The sequence below is a fragment of the Saccopteryx leptura genome, chromosome 1, assembly GCF_036850995.1.
Source record: "Saccopteryx leptura isolate mSacLep1 chromosome 1, mSacLep1_pri_phased_curated, whole genome shotgun sequence".
NCBI classification, from domain to species: Eukaryota; Metazoa; Chordata; class Mammalia; order Chiroptera; family Emballonuridae; genus Saccopteryx; species Saccopteryx leptura.
This window is the reverse complement of record NC_089503.1, coordinates 295,254,002-295,268,398: the sequence shown is the minus strand read 5'-3', so window position 1 is coordinate 295,268,398 and position 14,397 is coordinate 295,254,002.

Below are 14,397 nucleotides of genomic sequence, written 5' to 3'. Positions count from 1 at the left end.
TGAGTAGGTATGCACGTGGGACTCAGTGAGCTCTGTGAATGTTGCTGGATGATACTTCAGGGATAGCTGTTCCAAAGAACTCTGCCCAGAAAGTATAGGTCTTTGACCTTCAGGTCTTTCCATCTTCCACTTACCAGCTAAATGCAGATAAATTTTACTCCTATTGGTGCAGTAGGCACCTTATGGCCATGAGGTAACAACCATGATACCATCCCTTTAAGGGGAGTGCAGCAGAAGGATAGAAAGTGGCTAAACGCATGACAGCATTATTGGAAAAATGAGATCACCATAGGCAAACTTCCTCCTGGCTTCTTTAGATATGATAGGAGCAAATGCTTATGTGTTAAAGACACTTTCTGTTGCTTATAGCACAATGAAAGTATTGTAAGTTGATACATTATTTTTACCTGTATAGAAATGTTAGAATGTTAGTGTAAATCTGAGTGCTTTACATTAATAAATAAGAAAAGCAAAGATATACACATTTATAAACTACTGGTACGAGACATATTACCAAGACATAGTAAAATTGAGTAACTTTTTTTTCATTTCTTTCCCCAAAAATTATAAAACACTAAGGTCACTCCATATAGTACTAGGACAAGTACTAGTACAAGTACTATAACCACTTGTCATTTTAATTGTTATTATTTAAATTTTATTTTTTCCTACCATGATTGAGATATAACACTGGGGAACAAACATTTTTTTTATTTTCTGTTGCATGAGGTTTTAGAACTGGTTCTATATATTTCTGCATCACTGATTCCAAATCTGAAATCTGTTTTTTGGTGTATGCTCTAGTTTTTATGCAATTTTAATTTCTTTTTGTTACAGTTAATGGCATACATTAGTTTTTAAATTAGAGTTAAAGGGCAAAAACTCTTGGATTGAACAGAACCACAAGGCAATTAATGTTTTACAAACATCACTTTTACATAATTATAGTTGTTTTTAAATGTAAAAAATTATTATAAATACACCCTCTTATTTTGTTTTAAGATTAAATCATGGCTTCTTCAAGTAGGCATAAATGTAAGAATAGTTCTGACACTTTCTGTTATATATGTGGCTGTTACATGCTTCAACATCAAAGGTGTAATATTTAATCATTTGTGACACATGCATATATTGCCTATTTTCAAGTTTTCCTTGGCGATCAAGACAAGAATTAGGCTCCTCAGATTGTGTGTCATAATTGTGAGAAAATGCTTTGTGACTGGACAAAAAGAAAATGCAGAGGAATGCCTTTTGGTATTCCCATGGTTTGGCATGAACCTAAGGACCACAACAGTGACTGTTATTTCTGTCTGATCAATACAAAGGGCATCGGCAAGAAAAAATGGCATATGATCATATATCCTAATATTCTGTCAGCAAAACAACCTATCCCACACCTTGAGACACTCCCGGTTCCAGTTTTCAATGGTTTTATTTCTTCTAAGGACAAAGAAAGTGAACACGGTGATCAAGTATACTTTGATAAGATGCATGAGGAAATGGTTGTAAAATCTGAAGGATCTTCTTCTGATGCCAAGCAGTCATTAACCCCTCAGAAGTTTAGCCAATCCAAATTGAATGACTTAGGAAGAGATTTGGGCCTATCAAAGAAAGCAGCTGAGTTATTAGCCTCCAGGATTCAAGAAAAGAATGTACTTCACTGGTCAGCTAAAGTATCCCGTTTTAGAAAGCATGAACAAATTTTTGTGGACTTTTTTTCTGAAGACAAACACTTTGTTTACTGTCATGATATCAGTAGTCTTCTCAGCCAGCTAGGTATTACCACTTACAATCCTTGATTGGCAGCTATTTCTTGACAACTCTAAATGGAGTCTGAAATGTGTTCTCCTACACAACAGTAATGTTTATGCAGTGGTTCCAATTGGTTATTCAACTCATCTGCGAGAAGATTATAATGACATAAAAATTGTCCTCGACTTTCTTAAGTATGAGGAACATAACTGGATCATTTGTGTGGATCTTAAAATGGTAAATTTATTGCTAGGACAACAGAGAGATTTCATGAAGTATCCTTGCTTTCTGTGTTTGTGGGACAGCCAAGCTCGGGAGAAACACTGGACACAGAAGGAGTGGCCGAAACGTGAAGCTCTGGAAGTAGGGATGCAAAATATTGTGAATGAACCTGTAGTTAATCGAAACAGGATCATTTTTCCCCCACTTCACATCAAACTTGGCTTAAAGAAGCAGTTTGTTCAGGTTTTGAATAGAGAAAGTGAATGTTTCCAACATATTATTTCTGCTTTTCCTGCCTCCTTGTCTTTCGAGAAGATAAAAGCAGGTGTATTCGATGGACCTCAAATTTGAACCCTCATATGTGATGAAGAATTTGCCAGGAATATGAATAAGGAGGAGAAGCAGCATGGCAGTTTTTGGTGGCAGTTACAAAGAACTTCTTTGGCAACAAAAAAAGCAGAAAACTATGAATTCCTGGTTTAAAAGATGCTGTTGGCTTTCTGCGACATTGGATATAACATGAGCATTAAGATTCACTTTCTGAACAATCACCTTGATAAGTTTCCCGAAAATCTTGGAGCTGTTAGTGATGAGCAGACTACTGCTGGAGCATCAAATGAGATTGTCCTCAACAAGTACACAAACGCAAGAGCTACAAATGCAAATTTTTGCCTGAATAAAATTTAAATGTTTTGCACAAATTTTATGATTAAAATAAGTGTTTTAATATGGTCTATTTTAAAATTGTAGACAAATTCTAATGCAATCATATCTTTTAGTGTATTAGTGTATTTACTGCATTATATAAATTATTATATTTTCACAGAGATGATACCCAAGAAGACATTCTACTTCATTATGTTATACTAAATGTTAAAAATTTTACAGTAAGATGAAAACCTAAAATCTTGATTTGCAAAAAAACTATTGCTTACAGAGAAAAACTGTCAGATTTGAGATCAGCACACAAATTTTGTAAGAAAAAGTGTTTTTGTGGATGCAACAAAAATTTTGTTCCCCAGTATAATTGACATATAACATTGTTTAAGTTTAAGGTGTACCACATAATAATTCAATATATGCATTTGTTGTGAAATGATTGCCATAATAAGGTTAGATAATGCATCCATTATTTCACATAGTTACAATGTGTGTGTGTGGTGGAAACTTTTGAGATTTGCTCTATTATTAACTTTCAAATATACACTACAGTACTGTTAACTATAATCATCATCACCAGAAATTATTCATCTTAAAAATTGGAAGTTTCTACCCTTTTACCACTTTCAACCATTTCCTCTCCCCCCCTTCTGTCTCTGTCAAGCACCAATTTTTTCTGTTTCTGTAAGTTTATTATTTTTAGATTTTACATATAAGGGAGGTCATATAGTATTTGTCTTTCTCTGTCTATTTCCTCTTAAAATAATGTCTTTAAGTTTCATCCATGTTCTCGCAAATGGCAGAATTTTTTACCAATCTTTCTTCCAAAATAAATTAATTAGGAGGGATATTTCTAAGCTTATTTTTACAAGACCAGCATTATTTGATCCCAAAGCCAGCTGAGAACACTATAAGAAAAAATTATAGGTTAATATCTTGATGAATATAGATGCAAAAATTCTAAAAAAAAATAACAACTAGGAAACAATTCGACAGCACATTAAAAGGATCGTCCATCATGATCAAGTGGAATTCATTCTGAGATGCAAGGATGTTTCAACATACATACTGATTTGTAGGTACACAAATCAGTAAATGTAGCACATTACATCAGTAAAATAAAAAATAAAAATCATATGATTATCTCAATAGATGCAAAATAAATTTGACAAAATTCAACATCCATTTAAGATAAAAATTCTCAACAACTTGGGTAAAGAAAGAACATACCTCGATATAACAAAGGTCATATCTAACAAGCCCACCACTAATATCCCACTTAGTAGGGAATGGTTGAAAACTTTTCTTCTAAGATCAAGAATAAGACAAGTGTGCCCACTCTCACCATTTCTATTAAACATAATTCTGGAAGTTCTCAGCAGAGCAATAAAAAAAAATGAAATAAGCATCCAAATTACAAAAGAAAAAACAAAATTTCCTTTGTTTTCAGATGACATGATCTTACGTACAGAAAATCCTAAACGTCACTAAAACACCTGTCAAAAATAATAGAGGAATTTAATAAAGTTCCAGGATTCAAAATCAACATATAAAAATCAGTTGCAATTATATATACTAACAATGGATTTTCTCATGAAAAAATAAACAATCCCAACTACAATAGCATTCAAAACAATAAAACATTTTAGAATAAATATACCCAAAGAAGTGAAAGATCTATACTCTGAAAACTGTAAGACATTGATGAAAGAAATTGAAGATAACTCAAATCTAGACCTTCCGCTGCTGTGCAGTTATAAGGCAGGTGGAGAGATGGAATCTGGCTTATGTATAAAGACATGGTGGGTCTTAACTTCTATGAAGACTCATATGAGGAAAGATATTTTCTTTTCTTTTTAAATTTCTTTCTTTCTTTCTTTTTACAGAGAGAGAGAGAGAGAGAGAGAGAGAGAGAGGAACAGATAGGGACACACAGACAGGAAGGGAGAGAGATGAGAAGCATCAATTCTTTGTTGTGGCTCCTTAGTTGTTCACTGATTGCTTTCTCATATGTGCCTTGACTAGGGGGCTACAGCAGAGTGAGTGACCCTTTGCTCAAGCCAGCAGCCTTGAGCTTAAGCCAACGACCTTAGGTTCAAGCCAGAGACCTTTGGGCTCAAGCTATCGACCATGGGGTCATGTCTATGATCCCACGCTTAAGCCAGCGACCCCTGTGCTCAGACTGGTGAGCCCGCGCTCAAGCCAGATGAAGCCTGTGTTGAAGCGGGTGACCTCGGGGCTTCGGACCTGGTTCCTCCACGTCAGGAAGGGCATTTTCTAAACATTGGAAGGAATTTAATGTATTAGTCACCCCCCCCCAAAAAAAAAAGGAAGGTTCTGCCCAACGGAAAAAGCAGTGTCAAAATTCAAAATGCAAATTTTTCTACCAACAAGTCCATACTTTTAACTATAATACTAAAATGTTCATAATTTGTAATAAAGAATCTAGCTCCCAAATTTTTAAGATAACAGGGCTCCCATCAGGTGAAACTATTGCTTATGTATTTCTTTTTTATTTTGTTTTTAGTTTATTGATTTGAGAGAGAGAGGAAAGGGGGAGGTGGAGAACAGGAATATTGATCTGTTTCTGTATGTGCCCTGACCGTGAAGTGAACAGGCAACCTTTGCCTATCTGGTTGCTAAGTCATCTTTTCCCTCCTTTCTCTTTCGAGATTTCTTCAGGAGCTGATGGCATTGCCATGGAGTGGACTGACCAACAGGGCTCTTATTTTCTTTGACTACTGCACTGACAGGTGTGTAAATTACAATAAGAAAGTGGACTATAGCTTGAGAGTAATTTTTAGGATAGGCAGATGTGATGTTATAAATGAGCTTTTGTACTATAATCCTTATTCTCTTCCCCTTACTCCCACTACAGGTTTCCCCAGAAAGGAGACTCTTCACTGAACTGGTTAGTTGATTTCTTCCCTTGTTACACATACACCCCGCATCCCTTGGGTAGAAGTAGCAAATCTGGTTAATGAGAACCTAGATCATCTAATTTTTACTAATGCGTGGAGTCACTGTAAAGGTCTGATCTTCTTCTGTTTCTTACTGATGTTGTAGCAGACACTCCCAGCTTCTATCTCTTGTTTCCTGTCTCCATGTGGACAACAAAGAACCCTGGGGTGTGTCAGCAGCCTCTTTTTCTTGCTCTTTCCTGGGGTTAGCTGAGGGTGAGGTAAGCTTGTGACTGGCTGAATATGTCGGCTTTGGTTGGTAGACCCACTTCTTACTACAAGGGGTCTTCAGGTTTGGATTTAGAGAAAAAGAAACATTCTCATTTTGTGTTCCCTAGTGCCAATTTACCAGATATCCTCAATTTCCATTTTATTGGGTCATTGAGAAAGTCAACATTTTGGTTCCTCTTTGGTTATTCGAGGATAAATTAGTCTTAGGCTCTAAGGAAAATTCATAGTCAGAATCTCCATATTCAAATATATCTAATTAATGCATTTGGCAAGTCAGCCAGCCTCCCTGAGCCCCCGTTCCTCCAAATTTGATGTAGGGACAATAATATCTGCCCTATGGGCATACACTGCTCACAAAAATTAGGGGATATTTCAAAATGAATACGAAACGATAAAATATCCCTTAATTTTTGTGAGCAGTTTATATCCACAGTAAGGAGTAAGAGAGGTTCCATGGGTTAAATATGTTACCTGGCCAGACTCACGGTAGGTACTCAAACCATGTTAGCTGAATAGGAATTTTTTCAAAGAAAAGACTATTTACCTTTGTAAATAAAAATAGCTAATTGAAAGAGGAAAAGAGAAAATTAGTGTATATTCTAATTTAGTAATATTTATGAAAGGAAGTTCATATAATTGCATGTCATTTCTACCTCCTACATCATAGATATTACTTATTGAGGACTTCTCCATGTCAAATACTTTACCAACATTCTCATATTTAACATTCACAAAAATCCCCTCTGAACTCAGTGTTGTTGTGAGCAGTCCCATTTTCCAGATGAGACAACTGACGCTAGAGAAGTTAAGTGATAAGTGGTAGAGATGGGTGGGAGCTCAAGCTTGTCTGGCTGCAGAATGTGTCATTGTAACCACTGCTTTCTCCTGTGGGTGCACAGGAAAACTGGGCTCAGTCCCTCGCATTTTAGGGTGGCATACCCCCAAATGGTGGCATGTGAATGAGATGTGACTTTCCTTGTGAGCAATGGATGAGAACTGAAGCTCACGTCTGTAGGATGCAGCCCTGGCACCCTCCGATGGCTAAGCAATATCACTTCTTGTCCTGGGTTCTGTGTAACGCGCCTGCACACACGGATATGTTCCAAACTCTGACGCTGAGGTCAGTAAGAGAACAGTGAGATGGGGGCACTAACAGCTTAGGCCACCTGGATACAAAGTGACACTCATACCCCATCGGGGCTCCTTGGTTTGTTTACTCATCTCAGTTGGCTACATAAGTGGTAACAAAAGTGGTCAGTGGCTTGGTTTCATTTGGAGAGCACTGGCCTGTTATCTACCTCAGTTTTCCCCTCTGTGATACCTATTCAGGAGTAAAGTTCTTTCGGATAAGCAAGCTATGTTTCAAGGCAGGCTTCTAGTTCAGAAATAGTGCATCTATTGAGTATCTGATCTCTTGGCAATGGAGGCTCTGGGATCATTGTTATTACAACATGTTCTAACTCTTTCTTTACAAAGCCCAGTAGGTTCCCATGAAAAGAAACCATGGTGTCACTGGGTGTAGTTTCTAATAGCAGTTTTTCTGGCTACAGGATCTGAGTGGTAAAATGTGCTCACACAAGGGTCCTGGAAGGGGGGTGTGGGTAGGTGCAGTAGGAATCAGTGTAACTATGCGGCACGGACAATGCACGATCATGATGACAGGACACAGTGGTCCTGGCAGGGAGCAAGGCTTGGGAAGGGCTATATGGCATGTGTTGTGTATGTTTATGTGTGTATGCTGGAGGTGCTTTCATAAGTTTCTCTTTTTTTAAAATTATTTTTATTTATTTATTTATTCATTTTAGAGAAGAGAGGCAGAGAGAAAGAGAGAAGGGATGGAGGAGCAGGAAGCATCAACTCCCATATGTGCCTTGACTGGGCAAGCCCAGGGTTTTGAACTGGCGACTTCAGCGTTCCAGGTCAACACTTTATCCACTGCGCCACCACAGGTCAGACAAGTTTCTCTTTTTTTTTTTTGTGACAGAGACAGAGAGAGAGACAGATAGGGACAGGTAGGAAGGGAGAGATGAGAAGCATCAATTCTTTGTTGCGGCTCCTTAGTTTCCTTAGTTGTTCACTGATTGCTTTCTCATATGTGCCTTGATTGGGGGGCTGCAGCAGAGTAAATGACCCCTTGCTCAAGCCAGCGACCTCTGGGCTTAAGCCAGAGACCATGGGGTCATTTCTATGATCCCACACTCAAGCCAGTGACCCCTGGCTCAAGCTGATGAGCCCATGCTCAAGCCAGCGACCTTGGAATTTCAAACCTGGGTCCTCTGCATCCCGGTCTGATGCTCTATCCACTGCACCACTGCCTGGTCAGGCCACAAGTCTCTCTTTAACAAGAAAGTTCACACCCCAAAGTTTCTCTGATAAAGAATTTTAAGTCCCCCTTTAACATTGTTTCTCTTATATATTTTCCCTTTACATTCTGCCTTCGAACTTTCAGCATCTTGAAATCTGAGCTCATTACATTGGAATTAGGATAAATCACAGTCCTTGATTCATTTATTGAAATGTGTTGATCAAGGGCTTCTTATGTAAGAAGCAGTGCGTGAGGTGTCACAGGGCAGGGCCCACGTGAACAACATGCACAGCCATCCAGGGTTGTCCTGCAAAGATAACAGTCACCCAGGGTAGCTCAAGGCCTAGAGAGGACTTAGCAGCAGCTGGGAGGAGTGAAAGATTCTTTTTAGCTGAGAGTTGTGACATTTGAATTGGCCACACCCATGAGTTCAGGACTGAAGGAGATATAAGAGTGGCCCTGTATTAGTTTCCTAGGGTTGATTTAGTCTCTCCTAGTGATGAAATCTGTAAATCCAAAATCCAGGTGTTGGGAGGGCAACACTCCCTATGGAAGCTCTGGGAGAAAATTTGTTCTTGGTCTCTTTCAAATTTTGGTGCCCATCCACATTCCTTGACTTGTGGCCGCATCACTCTGATCTCTACCTCATGGCCATACTGGCTCCTCCTCTTCTTTCTCTGTCTCCTCAGTGTGTGTCTTATAAGGATACTTGTTACAGGATTTAGGACCTACTTAATAATATAGAGCCCTCCTTATCTCAAAATTATTAATACATCTCCACAAAGTCTTTTCCCAGGGTAGCATTCACAGGTTCCATGGGTAAAAGATGGGCATACCTATCTTTTGGGGAGCAACCATTTAATTTTCTACAGCTACACATCTGAATTGAAGGAACAGCTCTTAAAATGAGAGAGAAAGAGATTTCTTGATTTTACCTTGGTCATACTGACAGCATTTCTAAGGGTGGACTCTCAGTGTCTGTATCCATTCCTCAGGTGATTCATATGCATCTAAGCCATGAACCTGCATTTAAGAACCACAGTGTGTAGCATGCACTGAACCTTCAATTTTAGATCACTTGCACCCCCTCTTGTTAGCTGTTACCATAAATAAGTCATTTAACCTCTTGGAGCCTCAGTTTCATCTGTAAAATGGTGAAAAAAACAAGACTTTCTACAAAGGGTTCTTGTGAGGATTAAATGAATTAATGCACGTACAATACTTAGAACAATGCCTTGCACATAGTAAGTGTTTGCAATAGTTACATTCATTCTCATTATTAATATTGTTATTCAGTAATGTGAGAGCTGGTCCCAAGGCCATGGCTTTTATCTTGTCATATTTGGAAATCTTGTCCCACACTTTACAGCCTCAGGGGGTCACAGCCTTCTTTCAGCTCAAGCAGGAATAACTGCTAGTCTCCATGGTGCCAAAGCTTTGTCGTTTCAAACTTTCTTTTTTATTATTATTATTTAGTGAGAGGATGGGGAGGCAGAGACAGACTTCTGCATGCACCCAAACTGAGATATACCCAACAACAAGCCCTTTAGGGGATGATGTTCTGCCCATCTGGGTGCTTGCTCTGTTGCAACCAGAGCCATTTTATAGCCACTGAGGTGGAGGCCATGGAGCCATCCTCAGTGCCCAGGGTGCTGCCCAGGACCAACTTGCCCCAATCGAGCTATGACTGCAGGATGGGAGGAGCAGAGAGGGAGAGAAAGAGAGAGAGAAACAAAAGGGGGAAGGGTGGAGAAGCAGATGGGCACTTCTCCTGGGTGTCCTGACTGGGAATTGAACCCAGGACATCCACACGCCGGGCTGACACTCTTCCACTGAGCTAACTGGCCAGAGCCATTAGAAACTTTCAAATCATCTCTCTTAGAATTGCAACCCTGACAGGATGCTATTTTCAAATGAACTTTTCATGAACTCTGTTTTGAATAAGACAGTCTGACTTTCAATTCACAAATCCAAAGAATGACAGATATATGTTGGCTTGCTTTTCCAGGCTGCCACCAAATATTGGGTACCACACACATTGTTTACACACTTACTGCTATCACACTATAACAGTGAATTGCAACAGATAACCTAAAATATTTACTAACTGATGCTTTACAGAAAATGTGTGCTAAATGCTTGGACTGCAAAGACTTACACATCATTGTGATGCTCTCAAAATGTTCACAGACTAGGGTGAGGGATGGAAAAGAAAACAATGACCCCGTATATGTGTGAACCATGAGAATGAGATTATAAAGAGGGAAATGGTTAGTTCTGTGTATGAAAAACTTTTTTTTTTAAAGGTCTTAAAGAAGAGATGAAATTTAAGCGGAGCAACACCACATATGAGAATTTGCTCAATGAATAAGAAAAAGGTATTTCAGATGAAGATTCACTATGATCAAAGAAGGCAGGAAAGTAAGCAGAAAGAATGGGAACCACTCATTAAGTCACCCAATTTGACTCTAGCATCTGGTGTCTCGCAGGGATAGAAGGGTTAAATTAGGCTAGTAGTGGGTGGGTGTGAATGGCTTCTGGTAGCCTTTATCAGAGCTCCTGCAGCTTTCTGAATGACTCACTTTTAAACAAGTGATACTGTTATCTTTAACCACATAAGAATGAGGAGAGCAGTGGGGCCGGATCAGGTCATCATGACATTAGCCTTCTAATTTATGTCTTTGTAAAAATGTTTTCATGGCAAAGTTATGTTTTATAATTGGAAAACTCCTCTGGAATTGCGAGCCATTCATTACAACAGGAATCTCATTTTTCAAGTATTGCGTGGACAACACAAGAGGGAAAGTACAAAGATAAGGGGAGAAATGTCTTGAGACATCCCCACCCCTGCCTCACCATAATATAAAAATGACAAATAAATAAATTCTGGCTAGAAGATTGGGAAGTCAGTATTTTGTAGGAAGGCATATTCCAGATATTTCACTGGGACTGTGCACATGTCCTCGCATGTGGTGCATAGGAAAGATGCTCCCTTTTCAGCATTAATTTGTCATTGAACTCTGTCCTTTTGATTGCCTTTTCCTTGAATTCTGGACTCAGGTGAGGAATAAATTCAAACTTTATAATGTCCTGTTGAGAGAATAAAGGTGAAGTGAGAAGTGCAGTAGGGGAAGTTGGAAGCTTTTAAGTGATAGATAGATAGATAGATAGATAGATAGATAGATAGATAGATAGATAGATAGATAGATGATAGATAATAGATAGATGATAGAGAGATAGATAGATAGATAGATAGATAGATAGATAGATAGATAGATAGATATATACACATGCATGCATATAGCTATAGAATTATAAGCATAGTTACTCCATAATAATTCACAAAGTTCCAGCATGTTATATTTGAACTGTATTTGACCATTCAGATTATTTTTAATTGTTAGCTATTGCCAATATAGCATTGTTTCCTTTATAAAGAATTGCAGAACTGGATCTACTTTATTACCTAGCTGTGTGAACTTTGGATAATACCTTTAATCTTTCTGAGTATTTGTTTCTTCAACTGTAAAATAAGAATGTTAGAAAATTAGCATGGAGGGATTTGAGCTTGGGAGACAGGGCTTATTGAGGCAGCTCTAACTCAATTGTCTTTAATTACCTACTTTTTTTTTTTTTTTACAGAGACAGAAAGAGAGTCAGAGAGAGGGATAGATAGGGACAGACAGATAGGAACAAAGAGAGATGAAAAGCATCAATCATCAGTTTTTCGTTGTGACTCCTTAATTGTTCATTGATTGCTTTCTCATATGTGCCTTGACCGTGGACCTTCAGCAGACCGAGTAACCTCTTGCTCAAGCCAGCGACCTTGGGTCCAAGCTGGTGAGCTTTCGCTCAAACCAGATGAGCCTGTGCTCAAGCTGGCGACCTCGGGGTTTTGGTGGTCTTGAACCGGGTCCTCCGCATCCCAGTCCGACGCTTTATCCACTGCCTGGTCAGGCTCTAATTTACTACTTATTTACTCTGTGATCTTGGACAAATGGACTTGCCAAACCAGTTTCCTTATCAGTAAAACAATAATACATAGAAATCATATGAATTTACTGAAAGGATTAAATTAAGTAAAGCCATGTTTTTCAACTGGGTCTGCAGACTAGTGTCAGTCCTCCAGAATATTCATGCAAGTCCATGAAAGAGGTCACCATCTTGATTTTATATGAAGATTATAAAGTTGAAAACCACTGAAGTAAAGGATAATTATAAAGTAGCCAAGAAAGACTTCATTTTTCTCCAACATTGGCAAAAAATCAAGAATACTTTAAGGGTACAAAGATGTCCTCTTACCAAATAATTTCACTCCTGGAAATCTTTCTTAAGAAAATAATATGGTATTTAGAATTATTTTGAGATAGCAAAAATTATAAATAATATGAATGTTTAAATGATTTAATAAAATAGGCTGACATTTTGTGAATTATTACAGGGTTAGTTATATAGGCTTATGATTCAACAGACTCTGGTGGAGTTTCTTCCAACTTATTTTTAAAAACACAATGACAACTTCTACAACATATTTAAAATTCACAAAATTAATGTGGTATGTTCTTTCAGGGAATCAAGTATAAAAATTTATAGTGTTGTGCCCAAAGGGAGATGAGAAATTACAGCATTGAACATGACAAGCAATTTAGTAACAAAATCTTTGCTAATTTTCCACAAATGTTCTGATCAGTAGAATTAGAATGAGGGAAATAAATTAGTGACCTACCAATGCATCATCTAAAAAAACTAAGGAGTCTGGGACAAGGTGAGATATTTCATCTTCTCACTGTCTAACCTCTGGCTCAATAGCTCAACACCTCTTCAGAAAACCAGGCAACCATGTTTCAGTTAGGTAACTGCTACATTTCAAGGAAGCCATACTTGTTATTCTCCTCACTTGCTATGGACTAAATGTTTGTATTCCTCCCAAAATCATATATTGAAACCATAATATGGTGGTATTTACAGGTGTGCCTTTGGGAGGTAATTAGGTCATGAGTGTAGAGTTCTGATAATGGGATTAGTGTCCTTATTAGAAGAGACCTGAGATAATTTGCTACCTCTCTCTGCTTTCTACCAAATGAGGATAAACCAAGAATATATCTAAAAGCCAGGAGGCAAGCCCTCGCCAGACACTGCGGGCACTTTGATCTTGGACTGCCCAGCCTCCAGAATTGTAAGCAATAAATATTTGTTCTTTAGGCTACCCAGTCAATGATATTTTATAGTAGCCTGAACTAAGACATCATCCTGCCTCTGGTTCATATTTTAATATCATTTTGCAGAGTATTTCTTCCAGAAAGCAGGTTAGGAAGTTGTGGGATGGTGGTGATGGTGTCAGCGGTGAGTTGGTTACCAGTGTGCTTTTGAATTCTGGGGGTAGAGTTCTCTTAAACAAAGCACTGTAGGGAAGACAGAAACAGATAACCAGCAGCTTAGAAAATAGCACAAGCTGTGCAATTCAGTTTCAGAGAGCAACACAGCAGAGGCAGACACATCCCATCATGGGCCAGGAGAACTGTCTAGGTGAATTCCTGCTAGGCACTGACTAGAAGCTGTGCCTATTGACTGCACTCCAGTATGCTTTAAAATGAAGAAAATAGACACAGAAGGTAGAGAACAGAAGTTAATGTAAAGATAGTTAAAATTGTCTTTGCCTAGAAAAAAGTCTTCAACATATTGTTCCAAAAGGTCCACTAAATCCCATATAAACAAATGTAAAAAATATACTTTAAGATTGTAAACTTTTTTTTAAGTATAAGTATAAATAAAAATCTGACAAAGATTGTGACAATAAAAGTAATTGCTCACTGATTAGTTAGTTAGGGACTTGTTTGGCTCACTAAAGAAGGAAGTCCAAATAGTAGTGGCCTAAATAAGATAAGGTTTATTTTTCTCTCATGTAAGAGAAGTCTGGAGATAAGCAGTTCAGAGCTGGAAGGGCAGCCTATGATGTCATTTAAGGATCTAGACTCCTCTGTGATCCATAAGGTGATCTTTTCAAGATGGCTGCCAAGATTCCAGCCATTGCATGGAGCTGGGAAGACAAGAGAAAGACAAAGGGACACTTGTCAGTTGATTCTTCCCTATTAGAGACCTTTCTGAGAAGCCCCAATTGATAAATTAATTTATTGGCCAGAATCCTATTACACTGGCACCCTCCCTGCAAGGTAGGTTGGGAAACATAATTTGAGCTATTTCTATATATTTTAAGTATTTCTATACACAACAAAATCAGGGCTCAGTTAGTAAGAAAACATAAATTTT